Raw genomic sequence first — 15579 nt, forward strand, 5'->3', positions numbered from 1 at the left:
AAACGCTGCAACCTGAGTAATTGTAGGTTTACACTCAGTTATAAGAAACATTACAGGCACTCTGGGTGTAGCCTTAGGGCCATTCCCCCCAATAGCACTATCTTATGCGGAATGTATATATTTGTTTAAGCATGCTCTCTCTCTCTCTTACTCAGGCTTACCCTCATTTAGGACAATGTCCTTAGATCTCTTCTGAAGAGACACTTGATCCTTTTCTGCACAAACTTTTATAAGACCTCAGGGGCATGGCCATCCATTGCACAGGTGGAGGAGATGGGAAGCTGGGCACAGGGTTGGAGAAACGGAAAGGCTTCTGAGATTGTCCTAGGGAGGAATCCATAGCCCAGAGCCATTCTCTATGGAATACCTGGTGCCGAAACTCATCACGTCTACACTCTCCTCTGCTGAGCCGAGCGTTAGAACTCTTTAAAACTATCTATCTATCTATCTATCTATCTATCTATCTATCTATCTATCTATCATCTATCTATCTATCTATCTATCTATCTATCTATCTATCTATCTATCTGACTGTGCTCCCTTTTCTGCTGCTGTGTGCCTCTCCCCAGCTGATATGAGTCCTTGGCTGAATAAATGAACTCCAAGTAGGTGTATTTTGCAGAGGCAATCTTCCTTCAAAGGGTAGCTTTGTTACCTGGACAGAAGAGTAGCCACGACTGGCCAATCAGAAAGAAAGCCAAGTGGTGCTTGCCTTGCTGAGAGAAAAAGCCCCTAAAAGCTGACAGGGATGGAGTACTCCAGAGTAACTCTGGAACTGGGGAGAGGGCAGCTCTTTTAAGTGTTGTGAGTCCTGGGACCCTGTGTCAACCTGTCCTTGAAGCTCTGACATACTGTATTCCTGAGTGAGAAATTCAATTCATATGTTCCTGGGCAATTTACATGATTTTCAGCAAAATGCCAGGGTTGTGTACGAGCCGCTGGGTGTTGATGGTAAAGCTTGCTTTGTTCCATTTGGAGCCTAGTCCCTGATGGAAAGCCAGCTGGCCCAATACTGGACAATGAGCAAGAGCAGAGGGCATAGTGTCTGAGGCCGGCGTCTGCCAGAGCACTGCAGTGTCCAGCGAGAAGTGGGAGAGGTCACGAGCTCCAAGAGCTCTGCCAAGCGTACTGGCAGGACCTGAGAGGTGGAAAACAGCGTGGGGCTGCAGAGGAGCTGGGAAGCTTCTGGTGCAGAGGAAAATGGAGTCACCAGGTGAACACCAGGCTTGCTTCTTGTTCGGCCTCGGGAAGTTAACTTTCTCCCAGGGGCCTTGTCCTCCTATTCTGCAGAGTGCGTTATGGGATCACATGATCTTTGTGGACCCGAATAGACTGTTAATTTATTCTAAGAGTCTTCAGTGTCTTATTACAAAGATTATTTGGCACTGCCTAAATAAATGTTCCTCCAAGAAATATTTTTACTCTAGTCTTCAATGAGAAATACAGTTTTACACAGTAATCCGGTACTGTGTATACTGAGTGACTGAAAGGGACGTTTCACAAATCATCACTTTATCTTTCTACACAATAGGCTGACAAGCCAATGCAGAAGCTCTGCTTTAAAGGCTGCAAGGCTTCCATGGGGCAGGGGGCAGTTTATGTAAGTCGTAGTGAGAGAATTGCAAACCCACAAATAACAAACCTGGGAACTACAGCTCTCCATGTGGTAGGTGAAATTTGTTAAAAATTGTGTGTGGGGGGCTGTTGCACCTGAAAAGAAGATCTAAAAATAACGAATAAGTTACACATACTTGTAAGACAGGGGCCGTCATCAGAGACATCATTGTAAGTGAAGAAACTAAACATCAAAGGCAAATGCTTCATGGTTTCATTTATATGAAAATTCTAGAAAAGCAAAACAATAGAGAGGCAGGAAGCAGACCAGAGGTTTGCTGGGCTGGAGGAATGCACAAAGGAAGGGGCTGTGTGTGGGGTGAGGAGAGGGCCCCGAAACCGGTGATGGCTGTATAAACTCAGCGGCGCCACCACACTGTGCAGGGATAGCGGGGAAACACACGAGGTAAAGGCTGAGGCGCGCGGACCGAAGCCTGACGTGGAGGAGGTAATAGATGATCTGGTTCCTTTGTGTTGTGTTCTTCAGACACGCCGAGTTTGGGCTGAAGCTCTCGGTACCTCCTTGTCACCTCACAACCCATCCATGGCGTCATTCAATGACACGTGGTTCATAAGCAGCTCATGGAAAACCAGAAGAATAGGTGAATGTGCTCACATTTATCTTGGAAAGGAAATTCTTTTATAAGCAGTTGGGTTTTTATAAATCCAAGCGACTCTTAGATTCATTTATTTATTTATTGTCTTTTGTAATGTTTTTAAGGGCAAGATCTCACCGTCTTGTCCAGGGTAACTTTGACCTCTTGGGCTCAAGAGGTCTTTCTGCCCCAGTTTCCTGGGGAGCTGGCACTGTGGCACCAGCTGTATACATGCTTATATGCAATAACCAACAGATGCCAGGGGCAGACCGTAACAAGAAGCAGTTTCAGGCACACCCTTTTATCATGTTTGTCGTTGGTCCTGACTATGTGTGAGGCACGGGCAAGAGCATTTCTTTTGGGGGGCTTAGGATGGGAAACAGCGCCTGCAGCTGGGTTTTCTGGGTTACCCTCCTGCCTTGCTCCAGTTTCATCAAGGCGGTGGTCCTCTGACCTCTACCCTCCCCCCCACAGAAACAGAAATTTCTGTCAGGGGTCTTAGTGCCCCATTTATGCCAAGTTTCTCCAAGTGTCAGAGGTATTTGGGAGCCTTACTTGTAACCTTACCTTGTGGTTATTCAGTTTTGAGAGTGAGTCCCAGGGAACTAGCCCCGATTTATGATTAAAATCCCATTGCCTGGAACTAAATGAGAGAAAAGGCCCCTGTTTCAATAACCACAGCACTCATAGCTTCATAGCTTCAGACAGGGGTGAAAGAGTAGATGCTAGGTAGGAAACCTCGAAGGCCAAGACTCTGTATCGTCAGCCTCAGAGCACCTGCTTTTAGAGCATCACAGCCGACTTTAGCAGAATTGAAACGCGCCTGTCATCCTTGCATTGCTGGGATGAAGTTTGTCCAGAAGCAGCTTAAGGGAGGAGAGATTTATTTTGGTTCATAACTTCAGAGAAATCTTAATCGGGGAAGGTCTGGCAGGGGCGTGGCTCTGTATGTGGTGGGAGGAGCAATAGAAAGAGTGACTGCCTTACAAAGTGGGACCAGGAAACTGGGCAGCGCGCGCGCGCACACACACACACACACACACACACACACACACACACACACACACACAGAAGGCAGAGACAGAGAGGACTTCCCAGGCCCTCCCCAGTAACTGCTTTATTGCCAGCCAGGCTCCTAAAGGTTCTATACACTTCAAAACAGTGTCATAATCTGGGAACCCAGAGTGCAGCAGATGAACTTTCGGGGATCTCTCATGTTCAAACCACAACAGCGACCATCATCCATGGATGCTGCAACTGTTTGGCTGCTCTTAATCAATCCAAGCCAACCCTCTTGTACTTGCACTTTGAACCCAGCAGCATAATCTACTTTCATCTCACTGAAGCCATGTGCAACTCTCTGCTTTAGACTCCCAGTGTCTTTTTGACTCTCTCTATTCAGTCATCGAATGGATGCCATAATTTCACCAAGACGCTTATCAATTCAAATGTTGCTAGGTAAGCTTTTGCGGTATGGCATCTCCCACCCATCCCTAGCTTTAGCTAACCTTCCGTCTGGCATTTGTGCCCACGTTTCCATTTCATACCTGCTCACTGAAGGAGAAACCATCTCCCTTGGGTTCAGGGCCTTTTTCCCAGCTCCAGTCTAGGGCGTCCGCCTTCTCCACCTCTGGCTCTGCCTCCTGTAGGCACTGCTGTGGCTGCTCATCGTCACAGCAGAGACCCCAGTATTCCTGCCACAAAATAGCATCCATCTCTGTCACTGTGTTACCCCTTCCAGCTGGCCTCCCGCCTCCCGCCACTTTCTTCCTCAGTGGAGTCTCTAGAACAGCCGTTCTTAACCTTCCTAATGCTGACACCCTTTAATAGAGGTCTTCATGCTGGGGTGACCCCCAAACATAAAGTTATTTTTGATGCTTCTTCATAACTGTAATTTTGCTACTGTTGTGAATCATATTGTAAATACCTGAGCTTTCTGACGGTCTTAAGGGACCCCTGTGAAAGGGTCACTTGACACCCCAGAAGTCATGACCCATCGGTTGAGAACCATTGCTCTAGACAGGATTGCTCCCAATGCTAATATCCCTACCCTCCCTCCATCCTCAGCTGTCCAGCTTTGTCCCAGGTACCCTGAAGGACCCTGAGTTCCCAAGCCCAACCAGCCTGCTCTCCACAGGCTCCAGAGAGCAGACAGACAGCTGGTCATGCTAACAGACCTGACAGGATCTGCTGGCTCCTGTGTGTGCTGTGCTGCTCCCTGGATGAGGTGTTCATCTCTCATCCCTGCGCGTGTGCCAGGTGCAGCGTGAGCCCCGAGCAGAATGTGACTGGGGCCTCCGAGAGTCTCTAATAAAGCAAAGGACGCTGGAAAGTCAAGGATGACCACTTTGAATAGAGGATGCTGCTCAGAAGAAAATTCTCAGAAAAGTGGCAGCAGAGAGGATGGGCAGCTGTCCCCATCTCTACTTTGGATGAGATACCCCTGTCACAAGGAGAGGGGAGAGTGTCAGGGAAGTCACATGGAGGTACTGCACAGAAGTGGAGAGATCTGGGCAGTGAGAAAGAAAGTCTGGCCATGTCACTGCCATCATTTTGAAGATTTCAAAGTCTCTGGGTGCTAACGCACAAAGAAGCAGAAATGGGCGGGGTTCGAAGTAGTTTTAGAAAGGACTGTTGCAGACGGGTCGTGAAAGGTGCAGTAGCATATATCCGCCACCAGGTGACACCAGAGGATTTCCTTCAGCACAGACAGAGTTTGGCTATGTGCTCCTAAGCGCCACTGGTGTCACACCTAATCTCTAAACAAGACAATTCTGAGATTTCGAGAAAATACTTATTTTGGAGGATGCAACGGAGCTATTCATTAGCTGTCTTTGAGCACGCAGATTTAAAACTCAGCCCCTTCCAGAACTCTCAATGCTCTCAAAGAGGTTGTTTCTGTACTTCTCCCAGGAGCTTTGGCACAGACTCCATATCCTGGCCACGGGCAAGAAAATGCTCTGACATGGTCCTAATGGGACCACTTGCGTACCCCTCAGTCTAGAAGACAGGTACAGATGGCAGGAAATGCCATGGGTTGTTAACAGAGATCTGCCCCGTCTTCCTGGGCTCTGAGCAAAGGTTTGGGCACGGAACGCGAATTCTATACCGTTATGAGTCTGGGTTTGAGAACCCGCTCTGACAATCTGGTGACTGTCACGGACCCTCCCATCCAGAATGTTCTTTATAACCGTGCCCTTTCAGTGGCTCCCGAGACCCATTGTATAGCCACATACGATTTCCGCCAGCCTTGAATACCTAATGTCCGGCAGTCACGCTGTGATAGCTACCTGCTTCAGCAGCTTCCTGATGTATAGCAAGAGTAGACTCTACAGTCTAAAGAGAAGCCGTGGAGGAGCAGAGTCCCACTGTTGTGTTGGTGGTACTTCGTAGGCCACTGATGGGAGTTAAGCTTTCCCAGGAGGACTTCGGCACTGAAGAGATGCTGGAGTTTGAAGCTGGACTGCAGCGGAAGCTAAGGAGTCACAGTCTTTAGCCAGGACCTGCCTACTGGGATGGTATCCAGGTTGCACGGGAAAGACACAGCTTCTTGCCAGCTACGCATCTGTGTCTCTGTCCTGTAAATCTCTCCCTGTGCCAGGGTGCCCCGGGGACTCTGCCTACTTCTCTCTGTTTTATATAGCTTCTCCATACATGCATATCTGAAGGATTCCATGCATCCCAGAGCCAGAATCAGCATAGATCAAAGGAATTAGCAAAGGCCTTGGAGTTAGGAGTCTCCATTTGGTCCTGGCTGCCATCTATTAACTGAGACTGGCCTCAACTATAAAATGGGAATGATAACTTTTACTTTTTGTCTTATTCTGTTCCTTTTAAACTGCCCCATAGATTATTTGTTCTCTTTAGGACAACTGATTAATTACGACATTGGGAAGGAGAACTTCATTCTGAAATGGGGGAAGTAAGGAAAAAAAATCAGCTACGCAACATGGGAATGACGTTGAAAGATGGGCTTTTGAGCAAACGGCAGCACAGTAAGAGCCCTACATCCCCACCTCCTCCCGGCCATCTGTTACCCAGCTGTCTTAGCGTCTTCCATACCAGTGCCCTACCGGCTGCAAACACTGGTCACCAGATCAGTGTATCCTGTGTTCTGGTCACTCAGGCCAGGCTATCAGATCCCGTTCAAGGACCAAGTTCGAACGAACCTAAGATTAAGCCTTTTCTTTTCTTGAAACCCTCTTGCCCAGTTCAAGTTCCTGCTGCGAGTTGACTTCCTAACCTTCTTCTTGTTAATTCTCATACTCATTTTTCTCCTCTAGCAGCGACTGTGTAGAAAGCTCGCTGCCTTAGTTTTCCACGGCAGCATGTCTTTACACTCTGTTTCTGACTCTCCCATATTCTTTGGGTTTAACCTGGAGGCTTACACAAGATCATTATTAAACTCAGTCACATCAAAAGCTTTCGGAGCATTCATTTTGTCTCTTGGGCCTCTGCTATTGCCAACGGGGTCAGGCTAAGCTGCTGGACAGATATGAGGGACATGTGGAGAGAGCTGATCACAGAGTCACCAGAAACTTCCCAGGTGACTAACGACAGACATGAAGTCAGACTGGCCAAGTCCTGCTCAGAGTTCAGCAGAATCACCCAGCTGAACCACAGACTTAAGTGACTAGTTATAGGGTAGCTTGTTAGGTATCAGGTCCTAGCTGATATAACTGTGCCACTCAAGGTCATTTCCAGACTGTGCTAGACTGGGCCATTCCTTGCAACATATACCTGCTATCCTGAAAAGTATATTCCTCCATTTACGTTTCTACCTCGCTGTCAGAATGAACTGAATAACTACCTGAAGAAGTTAGAGACCCATCCTCCCATTTCATAGATGAAGAGACCGTGATGTAGAGAGGTGATGTAACCTGTCAACAAAGACTCAGTGGCTTCCCAGTCAGCCCCAACCTGGAAAAAAAAAAGCCTCAGTTCTGCCTGCGGCTCTCTCCCTACATGGGCCGTCTACCTGGATGTGTCCTTCATTCTCACACCAGGACTCCCTATAGATAATAGCTACTCCTTCTTCATTGAAGAACATTTTGAGGTTCGAATACCACTCCTCAAGCATTAAGAATGACCAGTGTGACTCCTTAAGAGCATATGGGTTTTGGGGGCTGTTTCATCCATGGCTTTCAATAAAGGACGGCAGCGGTCCCCAGTGATGCCTCTAGACAAATGTGGCTTCTCACATTGCTCAGTCCTCTCTTATCCCCTTGATCGTGCTGGGAGACAGACCTACCTCACTATTCTTCTGAGAGTCAGGTGGGTGCTTAGGTTCTGATACAGCCGTCCTTAATGATTCCCCTGATGCCTATTTGCCCCAGAATCCTCACAGATATTCCTAGGTCACTAGAATTTCTAGCTTGTAGTGCAAATACTACTCTTATAAGAAGGCTGATGGGGAGGGAATGATGGTGTCATTACTAAACCAACAGTCTTGACCGCACCTTGCTAAAGACAGCAGTCGGATGTTTGAAAACAGCCCCACAGTGAGAATGGCCATAGAACCATCTTTGAGACACTGGCTGAGCCCCTGTCTCTCTCCTGGCCATCACTGGACTGTCTGGAGCCTCCTGAGTACTGACATCAGCCATGCTGCCACATGGCTGTATTCCTTTCTACAGTGCGCTAAGCACCCCTCTCCCTCAACCCGTCACCACCAAACAACCCAGATGAGGTTTCCTTTGCATAATGCTACTTCATTCACTCCTGAACTTTCATCACCATTGTTGCAGATAGAAAGTAAAATAAAGTAATATCAGGCCCTGGGAGACCCTGAATTTATAGTTCCCGTTCTTGACCCTTTTTCTTCTTACCAAGTCCCCTCTTTCAGGCAAGCCTCAGTGGACAAGCAGTCATTGAGCATCAGGAATCCTCCTGCTCAAAGGGCTCTGCTCACACCCCAAGTGTTCAGAAGCATAAGAGGTTTCCATAGTCTCTTCTTAAATGCCTTCTGTCATGGAACTCTCTCCCCGCTCCTGCTGCACGGCATTAAACAGATACCAAGACTTTCAGACAAGCTCTTCATGTTGAGGGTTTGTGTTCACTCAGAAGATCTGTGTGTGTGTGTGTGTGTGTGTGTGTGTGTGTGTTGTTGATTTGAGTAGTTCTGCTCTGCAAAACTGTTCAGAAGAGTCACATATTTTGAAGAAAGCCAGCAAGCCAGGCGGGGAGGGTCCAGTGGTTAAGGCTCTGAGGTTGGAACGTTTCTTGTTCCCAGAACAATGGAGGAAAGGACACAGAGTAGAAATAAACATACTTATGTACAAAACACTTTAGGGTAGCCTATATTGTCACAGCCACACAGGAGCAAGACACTAGGAGTGTCCTACAGTCACATGGATTCCTTTTCGTCTCATCTAAGTCCCATTCTCTTCCTTCAGGAGCTCAGGCCCTAAACTATGCTGTTGTGTGGGAAACCCATGTTTCTCTCACACCAGAATATCCCAACGGACTCTACTTCAGATATACCTAGAGTCCAATTGTTCCTTACCTTCACCATCACATCTTGAGACTTAGTCCTCCTCCCTTTTACCCCTGACCTCTAAACCCAGATTTACAAATTATAGACAGAAATGTTACATAAAACTGCACTGCCATTAGGCCAATTTTCCACCCTAAAATTATTAAAAATGGTTTGTATTCTCTGCTGATCATTGGAATTTGGGAGCCTGCCTGTCCTTGTTCAGAATCGAGAACCACTACCAGCTCTCAGGTTTGGGATTAATTTTCTTATGTGGTCTTAATGACTGAAAAACCCTAGAAATGAGGTAATAGTAAAATCAGGCTGAGGTTTCTCTGAGGTTATTAATTTTTATTTCCTGCTGGCTAAATTGGGCCTGTGGTTCTCCCAAGCAGCACAGAGCAGTGATTTCAGCAGAGTCCTGCCAGAGCTGGTTCAAGGGATTCATTCAAGCCTGGCACAAGAGAGCAGTTGAGTGAAAACTCAGAGAACCTCTGCAAAGTCAACTGGAAATAAATGAGTCTTGACTGAGCTTCATTAAACCCGCAAGTGTTCCTGCTGTGCTCCTTCACCCCTGGTCTTTACTCAAGGGGTGCTCTGCTAGCCACATTCCCAGATCTTTGAGTCTAAAGGGTGGAGGTTATGCTGATGGTGGCTAATGATTATTAGCTAATGATCCGAGATGCTGTAGAACACGTTCAGTCAATGGCCACGAGGTTAAATGACCCCCTGCAGGCCTTCTAAACCTTTTTTTCTGTTTTCGTTTTCTGGTGTGTAGTGTACACACGTATGTGTATATGCCTATGTGTGAGTGCACACAGGTGTAGGTACACATGCATAGAGACGTGGAGTTGGTGTCAGGAGTCAGGCTCAGTCACTCCTTGCTCATTGAGGAAGGTGTGTCAGCCCAAAGCAGAGATCGTCAATTTGGAGCCATTTGGTTTATAGTGATGATGGTCATGATTGCTGATTTGGTGGCAGATGCTCTTCTCAACATTGTGACAGTCATTTTCCTGTTCTTCTCTCTCTCTCTCTCTCTCTCTCTCTTTTTCTCTTTTTCTCTTGTGTGTGTATGCACTACTTATGTCATCCTCATAGAAACAAGACCGAAACCCAGAGCTTGATGCCTGCACGGGGAGGCAGAAATGTGGTAAATGTCGTGAATGAGTAAAGTGTGTGTGTTAGGAGCTAATCGATGGGAAAAGAAGTGTTTGTGAGCAGAAGCTCCAGGATTAGTTGATTTCCAGGAAACCGTATTGAAGGAAGGGTACTGGAGTAGAGTTGAGGTCAGTGCTCTTGAGAAACCTATGGCATGGCTTTTGGAGCAGAGGAACCAGCTGGTACAAGGACTTTGATTACAACCCGGATGCTCTAGGATAGCGAAGAAGCCTCATAGCTGGAGGGGAAGGAGAAGGGGAGAGACAGGTGAGATGAAGGACATGAAATGAGAGACCAAGAGGCTAGTCAAAGGGGTCTTTAAGCCTATGCATTCTGTCTTAATCAAGAAGAACCAAGAAGGAGGCTAACAGAGGAAGCCGAAGGAAAACTGAGAATGTAGCTTGTGTTTTACATGTTCTTTGACTCCTGCACTGAGAGTAGACTGTCAGGTGCCAGGGAAGAGAGGGGCACTACTGCAGAGGTGGCTTGGCACAGATGATGAGAAAGGTTAACATTAAAGAGATAGTTAAAGTGTAGAGTGATCAGGACTCCTCTACTTGGAGGGTCTGAGGCAACAGAGAAAGCAGAATTTTAAAGGGATACTAGATTAAGGCTTGAACACCTGTAAGATGGAGGTGTCCTTCACTGAGCTGGAAAAATCAACATTTTCTGGCAGGCTTTTGGAGAAAAATGGGGAGTGTATTTGGGAACATTCTAATGTTTGAGTACCTACTAGAAGAGCCATAGGCCATGCAAGGCTAGGCTGGCTGCAGGAGTCTTCGATGCATAGATGATAGGGCAAACCTTGAGTCTGGCTGAACTCACCGAGGGATTATATAGGAACAAAGAAGAACCAAACTCAGAACCAAACTCAAAAAAATCAGTAGGCTTAGAAAAGATAAACCACCACCCAAAGGATAAGAGAATCAGAGCCATCAGAAACCAAGGGAAGGAAGGAGCCTCAGGAGGAAACAATGAAGTTCCGTGTTGAATATCCCTAGATGGTCAGGTAAGAGCAAGGCTGAGAACAGGGAATCATTGGTGAGCTTGTGTAGATCCTTTATATTTAGCAGTGACAGGCCAACCTCCTTTCATACAGTTAAGGAGAAGTAGGAGAAGAACTGGAGACAGTGCATTAGCACAAGAATTATTGCTGCCAAATGTTGCAGATTAAAAAGGGAAGCCTGGAGCAGAAGAAGGGTGAACGAGAATTAAAAGTTATCTGATGGACAGATTACAATCTGTGTAGATGCTGATGAGGACCACAGAGAGGAAACGCCCTGCACTGAAGGAGAAGGCAGACTACAGTGCTGGAGAACACTGTGAGAGAGCAGAGCAGCAGAGTGTAGCAGCTGTGAGGGCTGGGAGCTAGCCTCTGCTGGTGACTGAAGGGTTAGTTTACACAGAACAATAGAGTGGCTTAAATGGTGAAAGTCTAGTCTCCCAGTTCTAAAGGCCAGAGGTCCAGATCAAGTCTTTTGCAGGGCTGGTTTCTCCCAGAACTGTGAGGAGGAACTATGCTTCTTCCTAGCTTCTTGTGAATTGCTGGCAATTTTTTGGTGTACTTTGCCTTTTAGGTGCATCTTCATGGATGTCCGAGCCTTCATCTGCCTATGCCTTTCTCCCATATTCCTACCTGTAACGATACTGCCCCTCCTGAAACAGCTTTAGCTAAGAAGTGGACAATCCATCGTTAGCCACAGATGGCAAGGCAGAGCATTTGTCTGAAACTATGGGCACATTTGTGGACATATTTGTGAGAGGACCTAAAAATATTCTTTTGATTGCTTCAATTTTCCCCGTGCTGTAAAAAGCAAGGTTCTTAGCTGAAGGTGTGGGTAATGGCAGAAGGAGACAGGAAAGTCGTGAAACTGTTTCTACTGGCTGAGAGAGCAGGCAAGCTAGGGAATTGCAATATGGTAGCCAGGCAGCCAGAACACCATGACACTTGGGCTTCTTACGTAGGTGGAGCAATTTGTGGTGCTGTATTAGTTACTCTCCTATTACTGTTCTAAACACCATGACCTGAAGCAACTTATAGAGGCAAAGTCTAGTGTGGCTTATGGTTCCAGAGAAAGAGTCCATTTTGGTGGGTGTGGCATAGCAATGGCGGAGAAGCAGGAGGCTGAGTGATCACATATTAACTGCATCTGGAAAGCAATGGGGAGGGGCCTGTCGATTGGAAGCAGGGCAAAGCTATAAACTGTCAGAGGCTCATCCCAGTGACTTTTCTCTATCAATGCTGTACTGCCTAACGGTTTCATAACCTTACCAAATAGCAGTGCCAGTAGTGGGCCAAGGGGTCAAACACACGAGCATGTATGTCACCATTTTTCATTCAAACCACCACAAGCAGTAAGTTGTTTCCAAGCCCCACTCAGCAACACGTGGGCAGGAGGATCGGGAGCGTTCAAGTCTTATGAGGCAAATGCACCTCAAGGGAACCAACAAGAGGCAAACGACTTGAGAGTGAATGCATTCAATAAGAGCATGAGATGGCTCAGAGATGAAAGTAAGAGCGAAGAAAAGTGCCTGTGTGGGGACCCTGCAGTCACTCTGGCTTTTTAGATGAGAAGATGGTGTGTGGAGAAAGTAAGGTGCTCCGGGGTTCAGAACCAGACTCCAAACATTAGGCTTTCTTTGTGTGTGGCCTCAGCATGTGTGCCTTTGGTTTACTTTGACAGAGACACAGCCTCAGAAGCTGCGAGAGAGAGAGAGAGACATGGGATAGGGAAGGAGAAAGGACAGAAGCAGGAAGGACAGACATTGGGGCTGGGTTGTGAGTCTGTCTCACACTGATTCGCTATGGATCTGTAAGTCACTCAGTCCTGATCCCCTACAATATCTGAGGCCCACTGCAGATCTTTTCTCCTTCACCTACATCTCATCCTCCCTTTCCGTTTTCTTAAAACACATCCAGAGTTTCACCATCCAAACAATTCTCTCATCTTCTTCTCTCACTATAGGTCAACAACCATTTTCCATGTCAACTGCTATTCTTCTTAATTTCAGGAATGGACAATTTTGAGACAGGCTTGGAATCATGAAGAGATGAACTGAACATTTGGTTAGCTGTCGGTCTGTCTGGACTTCCAACTTCAATCTCTAATGTCAGATTCAACTCTCTTTTCATCGGGTAAAGTTCTTCTCTTTGAAAGCAGTGTTCTCCTCGATATCAGATTGGGCTAACTGCAGGGCAGCTGTCTATTGATCCAGAGAAGTTCAGAACTTGGAGTGAGCATTGTTCTGAAACTCTATAGAACCAGCTCAATCAATGGTCACAAGGTTGAATGACCACTTACAGGCCTTCTACACTTTTTTGGTGTATGGGGTGCGTGTGTGCGTGTATATGCCTACGTGTGAGTACACACAGGTGTAGGTAGGTACATGTGCACATGAACATTTGAAGGCCTGGGGTTGGTGTCAGGAATCATGCTCAGTCACTCAGTACTCTTGAGGATGGTGTGTCAATCAATATGGAGTCTTGCTAGCTAAGACTCCACCTTCTGGGGATCCCCTGTCTCCACCTTCCTGGGCTGGAGTCACAGGTGGGTCACTGTGCCCACGTGGCATGGGTTTTTAGGAATCCCAACTCTGGTCACCCTTTCCACAGCAAATACTTAACTGTTGAGCCCTGTCCCAACTCACATACCTTCTCTTTACTGTAGAATCACCAGGGAGTGAGTGTCTGTGTTCATGGAAGAAAAGCTGGTAAACGATTTAGTCATGATGTACACAACTATTGACAGAATGTTTAACACAGTAGACGACGTTGTCTTGTCTGTTCCAGTGGCTGTATTTCCCTATCAGTGCAAGCACTCCTGAAATACTTGATAGCTATCCAGGTCTCACTTAGTGACACATATTTATTCAAAAATTTAAATATTCATGAAGCACAGCTCTACTGGTCTGATCCTGTGAACTCAACATCATTCTGGGAGTGGGTTCTCTGACTTTACTGGAGGACATTAGTACTCCATCTGGCAAGACAGTTCTGTATACTGCCAACAACTCACCATAAATATTACAGGAGAGAGGTTCACTGCTGCCCCAGGAGCACTGAGCTGAGCTGCACAAACTTTCTGCATGGAGGGAGATATTTCCTAGAGGAAGATTTTTTTTAGCACAGAGGATTACAGCACCTGCCTAGGTCTTGAAGTTCAGGGCCTCAGAATGGTTTGTCATGACCTCCACACTTGTGATAACAAAGCACATGTCACACTAACTTGAAGGCCATCAAAGACCAGCATGATTTCCTCAGCTCTGAGGGACCACGGACTTCAGGAGGCGGATACTACAGGTCAGGGTTGGGCAGAATGGAGGTCGATTTGGATTCATTGTAGAAGGTAATCTCCCAGGTTTGTAGACAATCATGTTTCTTCAACTAACTGAAGAAAACAGGGTTTTCTTCTTCAGAGCATACGGAGGCTTATTGGCCCACCATTTCTCCTTCCTCAGCTTCAGTTCTGAAGTTATGAAGTGAATATTTTTACAGTCTTTTAAAACATTTTTATTGAAAGAAACAAACCTCATTCTTAGAATATATTTTGATCACATTTTTCTTTACCCAGTTCCTCCCAGATTCTTCCTACCTTTTTGCTCACCTAGCTTTGTTTTTTCTTTCTCTTTAAAACAAAATAAAACAAAGCCAAGGAATGAACATATACAAAATTACCCACAAAACCTTAAAAGATGAAAATCAAAATAAATAAGCAAAAGACTGATAAGACAAAAACAACCACAACAAAAGCTCAAGCAAAGCAAAATAAGACAAAAAGTCTACAAAAAACACTATTGAGTTTGCTTTGTGTTACCCCTGAGCATGGGGCCTGCCTTAAGGTATGGCTAATATTCCTGGTGAGACTTCATTGGAGAAAACTGTTTTTCTCTTTGCAGTAAGCAGCAATTGCAGATAATTTCTTGGTTCTGGAGGGGAGCCCGTGTCCACTCTGCCTCTGAGTTCTGAGATTCCTTCTGGCTTGAACCTGTTCCGATCTTGTTTGTGCTGACATAGTCTCTGAGTTCATATCTATCCTGTTGTCTCTGGAAGACACTATCACCTCTGGAGGCATCCATCCCCTCTGGCTGCTACAATCTTTCCACCTCCTCTTCTGCATAGGCTCTCTCAGCCTTGAAGGGAGGAATTTGATGAGTCATCCCATTTAAAACGGCATGTGGAGCTGATATCGTTAATTGCTTCTATATTGTGGGCTTTTGGATAGTTTCTTCAATATATTATTTTTATTATTTTATCTTTTCTTTTCTGTACTTCTCACAACTTTTACAAAGAGTATGTTGGGTTTTTTGTTGTTGTTGTTTGGCCTTATTTACTTGAAACAAAAACCAAAAACTTCACTATGTAACTCCAAGCTGAAACTAATTGTATATCTCAGGTTGACGTGCAACTCAGTCCTTCTACCTTTATCTCTTGAGCACTGAGATTACAGGTGTACAGGCAAAGTTTCCAGTGGAGGGCTTGGGACATCAATCCAGGCACAAAACCTTTGACCTACTTTTGTCCTGCCTGCAAGATGTGTTGGGGGGTGGGAGTGGGGAGGTGGCTCAGAAATTGTGGGAGTGGCTAAGTGGCTAATCTCTGGCCCAGCTTGAGACCCATGCCACTGCCTGAGGGACAGGAATCAAAGATCTGATAACCCAGAGACCTAGGATAGAACTGGACATGTCCTGTGAAAGAAAGAAAGAAAGAAAGAAAGAAAGAAAGAAAGAAAGAAAGAA

The 15579-nt window shown here is 46.1% G+C and overlaps 1 pseudogene; it reads right to left on the minus strand.

The window, feature by feature from the left end:
* Positions 1–979: 979 nt before the first annotated feature.
* LOC129689809 (40S ribosomal protein S2-like) overlaps positions 980–15579 on the minus strand; it is a 34158-nt pseudogene continuing 19558 nt past the window's right edge.

The sequence above is a fragment of the Psammomys obesus genome, unplaced genomic scaffold, assembly GCF_907164565.1.
Source record: "Psammomys obesus unplaced genomic scaffold, mPsaObe1.curated_primary_1811, whole genome shotgun sequence".
Lineage (NCBI taxonomy): Eukaryota > Metazoa > Chordata > Mammalia > Rodentia > Muridae > Psammomys > Psammomys obesus.